The following is a 15,942-nucleotide window of genomic DNA, read 5'->3' on the forward strand; positions in this document are numbered from 1 at the left end:
TATGAAGATTATTTAGACATTTTCAACTTTTAATTTTAGTTGAAGGGACCTCTAGGTGAAATGTAGTGGGACCACCCAAGAAACAAATTTATTGATAAGTTTTTAGTAACTCATGCTGATGGAACCAAAATACTTTGGTTTAGATACAATATTTCAGTTTCAACTCTTTTCTACTATAAGAATATTATATATTACATTGTGTTAGATTTTTTCTAACATGTGAGCTTAATGTGAGTTTTGGTATGCGTATCAAATTATCAATTTAATGAGATCGTTTAAAAGTGATCAAATATGGTTAAACAATATTGGATCTTAATGCATCGGGTTTTAGTATGAGCTTGTAATGCGCATATACTATTTTTATAATATTCTCATTTTCATGATGGGTGAAATGAGAATTACAAAAATTTGTCGATATAAAAGGCAGTTATGGTCCCCGAATTATAAGGTTACCATTTTATTTTTCTGAAATTCCGTCACCAGAAAAAACTAATTGTTAGGTATCGTGTTGATTCAAAAGATTCTACCGCCAGACGCGAACAATTCTTCTGTGATGGATTCAGGTACGTTTCTACTTATATTTCTCATTAATTTAGTACGAGATTGTATGTTTAGTTTTTACAAATCTATGGATCTGAAAAGTATTTTTATTCCAATAATTGGTATTAGAGCATTTCTCGTATTAGATTTTTTATATTCAAGTATTTTTTTGTTTTGTGATTTTGGATTTTGGATTCAAAATTTTGGCTTCTGAATTTTATTTTTTGTTTAGTTGAATCCATATATATATATATAGATCTAGAAACATATATGCAAAAGAAATATATATATATATATATATATGAGGATTAGAAATACATATGAATATTAGAAATATATGTATATAGAAGTTTAGAAAAATATATGTATATATACGAGTTTAGTATGTATATATATACATATATATGAAGCAAAAGAAAAAAAAAAGCAACGGTCGACAGTCACTGCATGAGGAAGAAATCCCAACGGTTACGCAACCGTTCGGCAGCTGAAACAGCTGTTGAATCTCGTGCGTAACAGCTGGAAATTTCTAGCCGTTATTGTAGCAATTAGGAAAGCAACCATTACAGGCTGCATGAGGAAAAATGAGAGAAAAAAAAGGTTTTGGGCTTGTTGGGTTTTATTTTTGTGTTTGTTATGTGGGCTTGGTCCACAAGAAGAAAAGAAAATGAAGGTTAATGTTTAACATTTTACATTTCATTTTTGTGATAATGAATACGTGACAGTTATTCATTATAACATGTGAATTTTAAATTGGTCCAAATGAAATTTTTTTTATTTGATGTATTTCTACTATCTGTATTTAATTACTGTTATAGGGTACCACTTACAAGTTAATATTTTATTTAAAGATAGAGTGTTAATGGAATGTTCAGTATCTTGAAATGAGAATATACCTTTATTTAAAATTTATTATTAAATTTTATGATTTATAGTTTTATGTGAACATTAATTAATTTGTTTTTTGTGTGTTCTCTGTTCAGCTTCCTTTTCTACTAAAAGTATTACTGCGAATGTTAATTTTATTCCCTCAGTTGCTCTTGACAATGATCAGGATCAGATTCTTATACCTAACATTGTTCAAGAAGCAACTCCAGATCAAGATAATGTCATAATATCTCCTGTTCCTTTTCATAAAACTATTCCTGAAGTACAAATTTCATACCCTCAAGAACTTATGCCATTAAAAAGATCCACTAGAGAGAGGAGAAGTGCAATTCTAGATAACTATATTGTATATCTTCAAGAACATGAGTATGATATTGGTACAGTAAAAGATGATCATATTAACTTCCGTCAAACCATAGAAAGTTCTAACTCTCAAAAGTGGATTGATGTCATGAATGAAGAGATAAAGTCTCTGAAGGACAATGATGTTGGATCTTATCCCATTGTTTAAGGATACGAAACCCATTGGTTGCAAATGGATATTTAAGATTAAGAGAGATTCGAAAAGTAATGTAAAGAGGTACAAGGCCCATCTTGTCGCTAAGGGCTTTACACAGAAAGTAGGCATCGGTTATAATGAGACTTTCTTTCCGATTTCGTCAAAAAAATCTTTCAGAACTATAATAGATTTAGTAGCACATTTTGATCTTGAGTTACATCAGATGGATGTTAAGACAGTATTTCTCAATGGTAACATTAATGAGATGATTTATATGGTGCAACAAAAAAATTTTGTATCCAGAGATGCACAACAAATAGTTTGCAAACTAAAAAAAATTCATCTATAAATTTAAGCGGGTTTCCCATCAATGATATCATAAATTTCATCAAGTCATCATCTCGTTTGGTTTTGAAATAAATTTAGTGGAAGATTGTGTATACCACAAATTTAGTGGGAGCAATTATATTTTTTTTAGGTTTATATGTCGATGAAGTACTGCTTACTAGTAGTGATATAGGTTTATTGCACGAAACTGAGACATTGATAAAGAAATTTGAGATGAAAGATCTTGGGGATGCCTCTTTTGTATTAGGGATCTAGATACACAAAGATTGCTCTCTGGGTATTCTTGAATTATCACAAAAGAGCTATATTAAAAAGATTCTTAAAAGGTTTGACATATAAGATTGTAAACCAGGTTACTCCCCTGTGTTTAAAGGGGACAAGTTAACTCTAAGTCAATGCCCCAAAAATGATTTAGAGGCTATAGAGATGTAAAAGATTCTTTACGCTTTAACTGTAGAGAGTCTTATGTATGCATAAATTTGTACGCGTCTGGATATTACTTACATTGTTGGGATGTTAGATAGATATTTAAGTAATTTAGGTATGAATCATTAGAAAGCAACCAAAAATGTCATCTGGTATCTATAGAGAATAAAATGTTATATGTTTACATACAAGATGTCATATCAGTTGGAGATCATTGGTTATTCTGATTCTAATTTTGCCGGATGTCAAGACAACAAAAAATCTATATCAAGCTATATTTACTTGCTTACTGGGGGAGCTATTTCCTAGAAAGAGTGTTAAATAAACATTTGTAGCTTCTTCTAATATGACAACAGAGTTTGTAACTCATTACGAGACATCCAATCAAGGAATATAACTATAAAATTTTATCATTGGGCTATGTATTGTTGATGGCACATAAAGACCATTAAAGTTATTTTGTAATAATAAATTTATAGTTATATATTCCAAAAATAACAAGAGTTCAACGAAATCAAAACATATAAATATCAAGTTCCTCGTTATTAAAGAAAGAATTCAGAGTCAGCAGATATTGATAGAGCACATTAGAACAAACTCCATGATTGTAGATTCGCTCACTAAGGGATTACACCTAAGGTCTTTCATGAGCACACTGCACATATAGGTGTTATATCTCTAAATGATGCGTAGTTTTAGTGGGAGTCTTGTACCATAGTTGCATTTATTTTGTAAGACATATCATAAACTTTATATTTTGGTTTTGTTTATGTATATAGATGATTTTATTCCAGTTTTATGTTTTGGTTTTCTTTACATATACTATCTCTAAATTTTCTTACAGTTGATCTCACTAACGTTAAGGTATGACTAGTTAGAAATAGACATGCTTAGATCACATCATACGTAATTTATATGCTACACATCCATGTTTGATCCATGTCATTTGGTTATACTGGATATACGTAATCATTGATGGGTTTAGCTACATTAGCTGTTGCGAAGGCCACTTTGATCCTATGTCATTATGATCGATGGACGATATTGTTTGGTGATACATTCAAGTATTGATAACACAGTTCTGAGTACCCATACTGTTATTTAACAAATAGTTAATGTGTCACATAAAGTCCAAGTGGGAGATTGTTAGATTTTTTTTTGACATGTGGCCTTAATGTGGGTCTTGGTATGCATATCAAACTATCAATTTAATGAACTAGTTTAAAAGTGATCAAATATGGTTAAAAAATATTAGGTCTTAATCCATCAGGTTTAAGTATGAACTTGTAATGTGCAGATATCATTTTTATAATATTCTCATTTTATGATGGACGAAATAGATATTGCAAAAGTTTGTCGATATAAAAGGCAGTTATGGTCCCTAAATCATAAAGTTGTCATTTTATTTTTTTTAAATTCTGTCACCAGAAAAAACTAGTTGTTAGACATCATGTTGATTCAGAAGATTTTACCACCAGACGCGAACAATTTTTTTACGATGGATCCAGGTATGCTCTCGCTTATATTTTTCATTAATTCAGTACGAAATTGTATGTTTAGTTTTTTACAGATCTACGAATCTGAAAAGTATTTTTATTCTAATACAATGCCAATAGAAATTTTCCATAAACAAACATCAACAACTCCTTTTATCGTCAATATAAAAATTTATAGGAATGATCGGGACCTACTCCTATAAATAAAGAGGTAAACTAATAAAATTATTAAATTCCATATATTATAAGTGCTAACATGATCATGACTCGTTGATTTTCCTCCACGATTTGAATGTTCATATTATCCAAATAGAGGAGTCCCTTATTAAGCCATCCAAGTTTGTATAGAAACATTGTTACCATTTCCAATATGTCATTTCAAGCTTGCCAATATATGTTTAACAATTTTTATAATGCTCTTTATTATAAAAGAATCTGAAGGTTTTTTTTTTTTTTTGTAAGATAGAGCTTATCTTAAAGTATATCCCACTCAAAGCTTATATCAGAAAAAAGTTAGGGTATATGATCACTTCAAAAAATAATTTTATAAGAGAGACTAATATGGTATCTAGTAGTTCGAATATCCAAACCTCTATAATTGGAGAGCATATTATGTTCAGCTAATATGATTTAAGCCCTTGCTATTAGAAGCAACTTAGAGAATGTTTTTTATTTATAGCATCATCAAGTTTTCATGGTACTGGGAATAAAAATGGTTTACATAATATATGAAAGAATGGTCATATAACCCTATTGATAATGGTAGATTGTGCTGCAAAATTCAATAATTTTTATTTTTCACTAGTTAACCTTAAACTCACTATATCAATAATTTCTTGGAATGTGGCTTTAGTAATTATTGTGTAAATCACTTGAACAACGAGGTACTTTTTTCAAATCCAAAGTAGTTTGAATATTATTAACCTTACAAATCCCCAACAACACTATTATAGTGAAGGAAAAGAAATTTCTAACTTGTGATAATTAAGATTCTAACTAAACACGATATAAAAATTGTTCAAAGTTTCCACCATCAGTGCGACCTTAAAATCGTTTCTAAACAGAATCAGTTCATCAACAAAAATAAAAATGAAATAAGGGTGCACCACCATTGCCAACTTTAAATGGTTTTTACTTGAGATTTTAACTTATCATATATAAGCAAGTATAAAGGCCCCATATAGATTAAAAAAAAAAGAATAAGGAACATTCCTTTGTCTAAGGTCACAACTAATTTAAAAGTTTTAGAAGCTTCATAATATTCAAAACAAGCAAAAAGCTCATAAACTCCACTGATTACACCATAGGCTTAATTGGACAGTAGAGAAACTCATAGTAATAAGAGCTTACTTGAGAAACCCCCAATTAAACAATCATAAGCTCTTATCAAATCAAACTTTACAGAAAAAAAGTTCATATTATCCTAGTAAAGTGAATGATTTCTTGAGTAAAAATGATATCGTCAAATGTGTTCATCATAGGAATGAAACTTCACTATTATGACCTATAATACAATGTAAAATTGGCCTAATCCAGGCCTCAAATACCTTGGACAAGATTTTGAACTGAAATTACACAAACTAATGGAACAAACTTCGAAAAACATATCAAGCTTTCATATTTTATGATTTAGTACTAGTAAAGTATCAGGGAAATGACTAATTTCTATAGCCACAATGATCATATTATTAAAATGTTTTGCAACTATAATGACATTGAAAAGACATTAGATAAAATAGTATTTAAAGATTTAGTATTACATAGCTAAAAAAGGATTATGTAATTCTTGGTTTAAGATATCAACATTTGTATTAGCCTATTAACATAAGAAAAAGTTAGGTTAGGTCTCCTTAAATAAAAAAAAAACATATTTTCCTCTAAAAATTGACATGAAATGGGATAAGGCATATTGGAAAAGCTTAGCTTCATTAAAAGCAAATTGCTCTCAACAATTTTGAGCCCTTTGAACTTGTAATTAACTTTATTAGAACCATTTAAAGTAGGATTTCTAGAGCCAATATAATCATTGATCTTTAACACTTTTTGATAATCAATATATAACTTTTTCCATGAGTTAAATTTTAAATAGTTACATCTTGCAATTAAGCTATATGAAGAATTCTTAAAAGAATTTTTTTTTTTCCTATCACCCGTATATAGGCCAATAAACTCCTTGGCAAATTTATCTAAAGAGTCTTCAAACTCATGACCTTCTATGATGTTTTTCCATATATGAGAAGCACGTCTTTGAAGTGAGCTAAATAGATACAAAAATAATGAATAATGATCATAGATATGACAAATCACTTCCTATCAAGGGAACTCTACATCCTAACTAAATTTCAACATTTATTTCAATGAATGTCCTCTTTCATTCTAGAAATGCTACTTAAACCTGGATTTACTAATTCTTTGCTCCTATAAACCTTTACTAATTGACATAATAATAATTTCATATTATTTTCACAACCTCCTAATAGAAATTTCCTTAGAATTCCCTTATCATTTTTGCAATACGCATAAGCATTTTGAGTGAGACATGTAAAACACTAAGGCTAATAGGGTTAAATGAATTAGAATAACCTAAGCCCCAATAGAAAATGCCTTAAACTTATAGGTGGATAAGTTAGAGGATAATTTATAAAAAAATTTCTATCAAATTGTTGTGAAGTCTGTATTTTCTCCTAAGGATTAAGAAGAAAAGGTAAAACATTGATATGTTAGAGACTTCACATTTAATATTAATTTGTCAAGAATGACATTTTATTCTCTTTAATACCTAAACTTATCAAAAAACTGATGAAGTTGACTTTAAGGCTTCAAACGGGATAAAGACATCTAAAAAACCTTTTTAAATTGTATCTTTCTCCCTTATTCAAATCACAAAAATATAATTTGTCATTTAAAAATTTAAAGATTATGATTTTGTCAAAGCCTCCCTCCCCCCAACAGATACCTCAAAAGACTTCTCATACGATATCTTTAACCTTCCTCAACCATATTAAATAAAAGTGATGTGAGCATGATGACATAAGCCATCCCAAACACAATTCAAGCCAATGAGAGAAAGATATGGGTAACCAAAAGGACTTCATGGATAGCCAATAGGACTTCATGAGCGGCCAAGGGAATAAAGCATGTGGTAAGGTCCATTCAAGAGAGAAAACATGGGGCCATAAGGGTTCAAGATAAGATCCAAGCAATTTAGATGGACTTGGATCACTTAAAAAGAGTATTATAATACCAAGTCGGCCTATTACAAGAGCAAGGGCCAAAGACTTAAACAAGTCTTTTAACTCTTTATTTGAGAATGGATAAGTGAGGAAAAATAGATTAGATCAAGCAAGAAAGCCCATAAGAAGATGAGAGTAAGCCCATTCAGCCAACGGAATGATGGAACATAAATGTTACTCCAAGTAAAAAAAGGAAACGTGGGAAGAAGGAAAGATAATCTTTCCATGTGCGAAGATCCTTCCTAACTCGAGAGAAATGTTTTCTTAAAGGGAATTTTACTTTTTCTTTCCCCATATTTTCTTAAAATTGCGACCAATTAGATTCCTTTAAAAAGAATTGATAATCACTTTAATTCTCCTAAAATTGACCTCACAAGCTAAGGAAAAGGAGACCAAATCTAAAGCTTTAAAGGATCCTAAACCTCATAGGTTTAGAAATAATTGGCGGCAAGTTTAATTCCCCCCAGCTAGCCCTAAGTTTTCATGTTTTTCACACCAAAAAATCTCTATAGCTAATGAGAGATCTTCACCATGTAACAGGTTTCCTCAAAAGGATGGCATATCTACACTATTATGGTTGTAATTTTCTTAATTGTAATATCATTTCTATTATACTTTTAATTTGATTTCTTATGTAAGTTTTACAATTAGTTTATAAGATTTATTTTTTTATAATGCACATGGCCTACAACTATAACTAAACCTTCAATTCATGGTTGGGAGCATCAAATTTCAAAACAATAAAATTACAAAATTTTAGCTTTTAACTTGTGAGGTATTCTTCATTATTCTCGTTGAGCAAGAAATTGGTTCAACTTATCAAGGTAACTCTTGTGGCATTTTATCAATTCTTTAATTTTTTAATTACCTTATTCCTATATTTATTGATAGCGGGTTAAGTGGGAAGAGTTTATTTAAGAAATAAGTGTTTGGTGCTAATTAAAATTGTGTGAGTTTTGGATTGCATTGTTGATCTAGATTTCACATCATTTAGTGTCAGAGCTTAGACTCGAAATAAACCTTACTATCTTTGTCTTTTTTTTATCCTTGCACTTTCATTCTTCATCATCCATTGTAGGAAAAAAAAGATATCCAAGCAAGAAGCAAATCACTTGAAGTTTTCTTTATTTGTTAATTTACAATTGGGCATTATCATCAACATCATCATCTTATTTTATTCACTTGAATCGATTCATACTTGCGCTTGTTCAACTACTTGTCAAAAAGTAAACTTTTTTTTTTTTTATATTTGTGCAAGGCCAAAATTTTACCACCTCAAAAAAAGTTTTCCTCTTTTGTTTTCATCTCAAATCAATGTGTATCTATACATAGGCATTTAATTAACACTAGACTTCATCATCATCTTAGAGTGTAACGTTCATTGGGATTAGACTATAGGGACATTTTTTGTTTCCTCCTTAGGGACTAAATCGAGTCCATACATCATATTCAAACTTATGGTTTCTTGCACCTTAAGTTTGTTTCCTTCATTGTGCTTTAGTTCTAAGACATTACTAGATAACTAATTCTAATTACTTAAATTAAAATATAAACGCACTTTACTTATAATTTGTATGTTAAACTCTTACTTAAATTGTGTTAACATTTTTCCTTAGGGTTTCTCAGGGTGTCTTAAAATAAAACTTGAGTACCTTGATTTAAGAGGATTCTATCATAAACTCAACTTATGGGAAGAAGATTAAGAAGTAAAAGACAAGAGCGGGTGAACTCAAAAAAGGGTGAAAAAGAATTTGAGCTAAGGTAGAGAATCGGTAAGAGAGGTGAATTTCTTTTACTAATATTCTTGCATGAATCTTTCTTAAAATGTCACAACCAAGTGAAAATTTAATACCCATTAATATAAGACTCTTCATAGAAACAATGCAAGAAAAGATTATCTGGATTAGTAGAGCAATGGACGGACTTAGAATGGGGCGTGATGAAGACGGACACGAGACCCCCTAATGCCCCATGACCTATAAATTGAGTCCAAGAAGATGAGACTGGGTTCTTTAACAATGACTGGGAGGAAGATCGAAGAGACAACAACATCAGCTTGATAAAATAAAGATCCCATCATTCAATAGAATGAATCATGCCAAACATTGAATGGGAAAGAAAAGTAGAGCTAGTGTTTGATTGGCATAACTATAGTGAGATGAAGATAAAACTAGTAATTATAAAGTTCATTGATTATGTTGTAGTCTAGTGGAACCACTTAATCTTCACTAAATAACATATAGGAGAACAACATATCTCCACATTGAGGAAAATGAAAGCCATCATGAGAAAAAAGTTTGTATCCTCTTATAATTATAGAGAAGTGCACCAGAAATAATGATGTTTTAACATAGGTATCTATGCCCGTCGAGAACTATTATATGGAGATGATGGCCATAATTAGGGCCAACACAGAAGAAAATCTCGAGGCTACCCTGGCAAGATTCTTAGGAAGTCTAAATATAGAAATCGTCAATATCATGGAGTTGTAACACTACTTAAAGTTAGATAACATGGTGCATATGGTCACAAAAATAGAAAGATAGTTCAAGTATAAAAAAAAGGCATGTCACACGCTTCCCCTTCCTAAAACTCGAAGTGGCCAAATAAGGAAAAAAAAAGGGAGCTAGCATGAAAAATGATAACTCAAAACCTATTGATCCTAAAGGTAAGACACCTAACCTATCTCAAAAGCATAGTAAAATAAAATGCTTTAAGTTCCTAGCATCAGATATATTGTTTCTCAATGCCTAAATAATAATGACAAGATTGATAGTGATGGTGACTATCAAAGCAAAGAAAATGATAGTATACCACCACTGGAGGACGTCAATGAAGAACATGAGTATATCGTGAAGAGAGAATTTCTTGTCATTCGAAGAGCATTCAATATCCCAGCTAAAGAAAAAGACAATTATTAAAGAGAGAACATATTCCATACATGTTATTATGTGAATGAAAAAATGTGCAGTATGATCATTGATGGAGGAAACTGCACCAATATAGCCAACACTACACTCGTGGAGAAATTGGGCTTAACATGCACTAAATATCCTAACCCCTACAAGTTATAGTGACTAAATAAATGTAGAGAAGTGAAGGTCAACAAATAAGTGATGGTATCCTTCGCTATAGGGAGATATTAGGATGAAATCTGCTGTGATGTCATACCCATACATGAAATTCATATTTTACATGGGAGGCCATGGCAATACAACAGGTGTGTTACCCATGACAATTTTAGGAATCATACTTTTATCTCATTAACAACTAAAGAAGTGTTCGATGATCAATTCAAAATTTAACTCTCTTAAAAGTTATTCTAAATTTTCAAATAAAAAGAAATAAAATAGGCCAAAAAGAAAAGTGAAGGGCCAATGACAAAGAGTCCTAAAAGAAAAGTGAAGACTTAATGAGTGGAAAAGATGCCATCAAGATAAACGAAGGCATAATGAGCAAGAAATAAGCCCAAAAGAAAAATAAAGGCTCAGTAGGAAAGAAAGAAAAAGAGAGAGAGAGAAAGAGAGAAAAAAAGAGAGAGAGAGAGAGAGAGAGAGAGAGAGAGTTAAATAGTTCTTTGTGTGAAAAAAAAGAGTTTAATTATACTTTGATATAAAAAGACTTACTTAAACTTAACTAATGTTAACCCCTCTTTACCCAGTGTTGTCGTGTCTCTTTTGTAGGAGTTGGAACACATGTTTCCAGAAGATATACCTGAAGGATTACCACTGTTATAATGAATTGAGCACTTGATTGACTTTATCCTTAATTTATCAATTCCCAACTAACTAGGATGCCAAAGTAACTCTAAAGAGACGAAAGAACTTCAGAGAAAAGGGGTGGAGTTGTTGGAGAAGGGCCATGTAGAGGAAAGCTTAAGTCCTAATGTCAACGAGTTGTAAAGGATGTGCATAAACTGTCGAGCAGTAAACAAAATAACTTGATGATAACATATTTGATCAGTTGAATGGAGCTAGCTTCTTCATTAAGATATATTTAAAGAGTGGTTACCTTCAAATCAAGATAAAAGCTAAAAGTGAGTGAAAAATTACCTTTAAAACTATTTATGGTATGTATGAGTGGTTGATTATGCCTTTTCGGCTAACTAATGCCCCTAGCACTTTTATGCGATTAATGAATCATGTTATATGAAAGTATCTTGGTAAATTGTTTATTTTGATGATATACTTATATATAGTGAGTCATTAAATGATCATCTCAAGCATATTAAAATAAATAAATAAAATAACAGAGAGAGGGAATAGTGAAATGGATGGTGTAGATTATATTAGGGGAAAAGAAAGGGACGATTAGGATGAGCCTTAAGGTAAGTATAAATAGGTTGAGGAAATATAAAAGAAAAAAAAAGAGAGAAAAATGATAGGAGAACGACCGAGGGAGATACAGGGGAGAAGTGAAGAAGACAACGAGGGAGAGTGAAATCGCAGGGAGAATTCGAAAGACCGGAGGAGTTGAGTGAGCTGTGGCTAAGGGAGAGGAAACAGAGGTAAGAGGTAAGGGAATTTAGGGTTTCTGACTCAGTATGGTAAAGCAAGATCGATTCTATCAGTATTTTCTTTTTTCCTGAAAATTGGTCGAATGAGGTGATCGGGAGTAAGGGAGGAGCAGTGCGGATGAGGTGATTAAGATGAGTGTGGATGTAATAATCTCTATTGTGAAGAGGTTTGTTGTAGATAAAGTATAAGCGGTCCGATGAGAGTATAGGTTGAGTGGAAGTTGTGTAGGCTAGGTAAGGTCATAGGATCTGAGTAAAAGAGGCAGATTGAGTGTTTTGGAGTGAGGAAGAAGCCGTAATGTGGTCGATGTGTGTGTGTGGCCATTACAAGCCACGTGTGACTGTGTGAGCGAGTGGCTCAGGCTGGCGTCTGGTATGTGCATGTATGGTAGACACTAGCCGAGGATTATAAGTATTGAGTTGTTGAATGTAGGCGGTTTAGGGTGCGTGTGTGAGTGTGTGGCTCCAAAAGAGCTGTGACGCGGCCGGTGTGTGTGTGTGGCCAATACAGGCCAAGTGTGACAATGTAAGTGAGCATTCTAGTATGGCATATGGTGTGTGTGTGTGTGGCCATTACAGGCCAAGTGTGACAGTGTAAGTGAGCATTCTAGTGTGGCATCTGGTGTGTGTGTTTGTGGCCATTACAAGCTGAGCATGGTAGGGACTGAGTAGGTGAGTTTACGTGATCGGGTATGTGTATGAGTGTGCATGGCCCCTATGGTTGTGGTGGCAGGTTGGGTGCTGAATATGTGGAGGGCCTTCACTGGCCGAGAGTTGTGTAGGAGGAAGCCATGTTGTATGGTACCTCATGTGTAGGGGTGGCCTATACAGGCCGTTGGTGGTTATTGAGATGGAAGTGGACTAGGTGTGTGTGGTCTTTCTAGGCTAGGTAGTTGCTGGTGTTAGTGTGGGCGGGGGTGTGTAGGTGGGGTCTTTACAGGTCGTTGCCCCATGGTGATTAAGGGATAACTGACTAAGTGATGTGTGTGGGTGGCCTCTCTAGGTCGGATGAGTGGAAGGGGTGGATGTGTGGTCGGTAAGGACTAATTAGTTCCGATACTAAGGTTGAGTGGTGAACATAGGTGAACTGTGAGTATGTATAGGTCTTCAGGACTGCAGCTATGAGTGTGGGGTGTAGGAGTATTTTGGTGTTAGTAGGAGTAAACAGTAGGTGCAATTGAGTAGCTATATGTAACGAAGTTCGGGGGAAGTGGCCATTTTAGGGTAGAGATAGGAGAGTGGATAGGTGGGAGTGAGGGTCTCAGTGAGGAGTGTTGGGGTGAGAAATTTCTTGGTTTCCATACTATAATCTTAAGTTCTATATTTTCTTACTGGGCCTATTGATGCTCATTACTATTGTTTTCAGATGTGTTAGATTCGAAGTCGAAATCGGAAGGCTTAGCGATGGAGCCCCACACTTAAGGAATGGACGCACGCTAGTATAAGATGCTTGTTTGATACATATGAGTGCACACACTATATCAACCTTGAGATTATAATTGTTATAACATCGAACTATGTGAATTGACCATGTACTCTATAGAAGTTTAATTGATAGGGAGTGATTGTTACTTCTGAAGAATGAAATGGTAGATATTTGCAGCATGACGGAGAATGTTCTCAAATTGGGATGATTAGTGGTGGTAATGTCCCATCTTTAGGATGGGGCGTTACATAGTATGTGGGTAGAATTTATCGAGTCATTTTCCTATGTGATTAAAATATAAGAAGGGTAAAGACAATGTCCTAGCAAATGCTTTGTTGAGAAGGTATGTTAAATCTCAACATTTAGTTCAAAATTGCTAGGTTTAGAGTACATTAAGGATTTATGTGCTAAAGGATAATATTTTGCTAATTTCTATAAGGCATATGAACATGATGCATTCTAAAAGTTTTATAGATAATGATTTTCTACTTAAGGATGAAAAATTATGTGTGCATATCTGCTTTTTAAGGGAATTACTAATTTATAAGGCACATGATAGGGGACTTATGAGACAATTTGGGATAGTTAAAACTGTAGACATCTTGCATAAGCATTTTATTACCTAATATATGAAAGGACGTAGAGAGAATTTTTAAAAGATTCATCACATGTAGGCAAGCCAGATCTAGGTCTGTACCTCATGGTTTATATAATATTCTACCTATTCTTACTGCAACTTAGACAAGTATTTTTATGGATTTAATTTTAAGGCTATTAAGGACTAGAAGAGGGAGTAACAGGGTATTTATTGTAATGGATCGATTCAATAAAATAGTACATTTCATTACGTGTCATAAAATAGACGACACAATAAATATCACTAATTTATTCTTTAAGGATGTTGTTCATTTACATGTTATCTGTAGGACTATTATCAAGGATAAAGATGTCAAGTTTTGGGGTCACTTCTAGTGTATCTTACGGAACAAGTTAGATATTAAATTACTATTTTTTACTACTTGTAATCTGCAAATAGATGGACAAATAAAAGTGATAAATCTTGTTGGTAGGTGAAATTTAAAAACTTGGGAGGATTGTTTACCTTTAGTTGAATTTGCTTATAATATGAATATTCACTTTTCCATAAGTTTAGCACCTTTTGAAATTGTGTAAGTTTTAATCATTTGACCCGTCTTGATTTAACGCCTTTACTATTGTAGGAACTTTCTAATACTGATGGGCAATAGAGTGCGTAATTAGTTAAGGCTATATATGAAAATGTGCGATAACATTTAGAAAAGAAAACGAGTCATATACTTGTAACACCAATAAAGGAAGAAAACAAGTCATATTTCGACTTAGTGATTAGGTCTAGTACATATGAGAAATGAAATATTTCCAAAACAAAGAAAATCTAAGTCGGATCCTACAAGAGATGGTCGTTTTCAAGTTTTTAAGCATATTAATGACAATACCTACAAAATAAACTTGTCAGGTGAATATGTTATCTCTGCTATATTTAACGTTTCTAATCTTTCTCATTTTGATTTAGGTCCAGATTCAAGGACAAATCTTTTCGAGGAATAAGGGAATAATCTGAACATGGATGGCATAAGTCATCCTAAATATAATTCAAGTCAATCAGAGAAAGATATTGGCAGCCAAGAGGACTTCATGGGCAACAAAAAGAAGAAAGCATGCGGCAAGTCCATTCAAGAGAAAAGGCATATGGCCATGAGTGTTAAGATAAAATCCAAGTAATTTAGATGAACTTGGACCACTTGGGAAGAGTATTATGATGTTAAATGAGTTTATTACAAAAAGAATAGTTAAAAGACTCAAACAAATCTTTTCACTCTTTGTTCAAGAATGGATAAGAAAGGAAGAAAGGCTTCGATCAAGCAAGGAAGCCCATAAGAAAATGAAAGCAAGCCTCTTCTCTTATTAGAGCAGAACTTGAACTAACACTCCTCAAATAACTCTGAAAAGCTTAGACTTGGGAAAGGCACAAAATCTTTTGTTGAATACTTTTTAACTATAGTCTACCAAGTATATAAAATGTCCCTAATAGTCAACTCTGTTTACTTTATGAAACATGTGAAGAATCCTATGAACATTTTTTCCTAAATTGTCATGTTATAAAAGCTTTATGGTTAAGCATTAAATGGAGCTAAGAATTGATGTCTTCAACCCACGTACATTAGATGATTCCTTTTTTTTTTTTTTAGTAGTAACACAAAGCCAATAAATAAATAGGTGGGAAGTTTTATTATAATCTTTTATTCTTATCAATCAAGTATGGAAATGGAGAAAAATACCTAGACTCAACAAGCATACTTAGAGGAAGATGAAAACAAAACAGTTGGCAAATACAAAGCATTCATCCTTTAACTTTATGAAAAAAAAAAAAACTCTCTTTTAAAACAAGGATCAAACACGATCAGTTAGAGATATCAAAATAGACAACAACAAAAAAATGCACTCAAATCTTTTGTGATGCAATAATCAACATTAATCATACCATTACATCATGTGTTTGAGAATATGATGAAATAAATCATATTTGGATC

The 15,942-nt window shown here is 32.5% G+C and overlaps 1 long non-coding RNA gene across 1 annotated transcript; it reads left to right on the plus strand.

Annotated features, from left to right (window-relative positions):
* Positions 1 to 400: 400 nt before the first annotated feature.
* On the plus strand, positions 401 to 15,572 carry LOC148240481 (uncharacterized). The gene is made up of 3 exons (XR_015814127.1): positions 401 to 563; positions 4,130 to 4,209; positions 14,925 to 15,572. It is a non-coding gene; the product is annotated as an uncharacterized LOC148240481 (long non-coding RNA).
* The last annotated feature ends 370 nt before the right edge of the window (positions 15,573 to 15,942 follow it).

This window comes from Carica papaya, chromosome 8, assembly GCF_054855325.1.
Source record: "Carica papaya isolate Zhongbai chromosome 8, ASM5485532v1, whole genome shotgun sequence".
NCBI lineage: Eukaryota > Viridiplantae > Streptophyta > Magnoliopsida > Brassicales > Caricaceae > Carica > Carica papaya.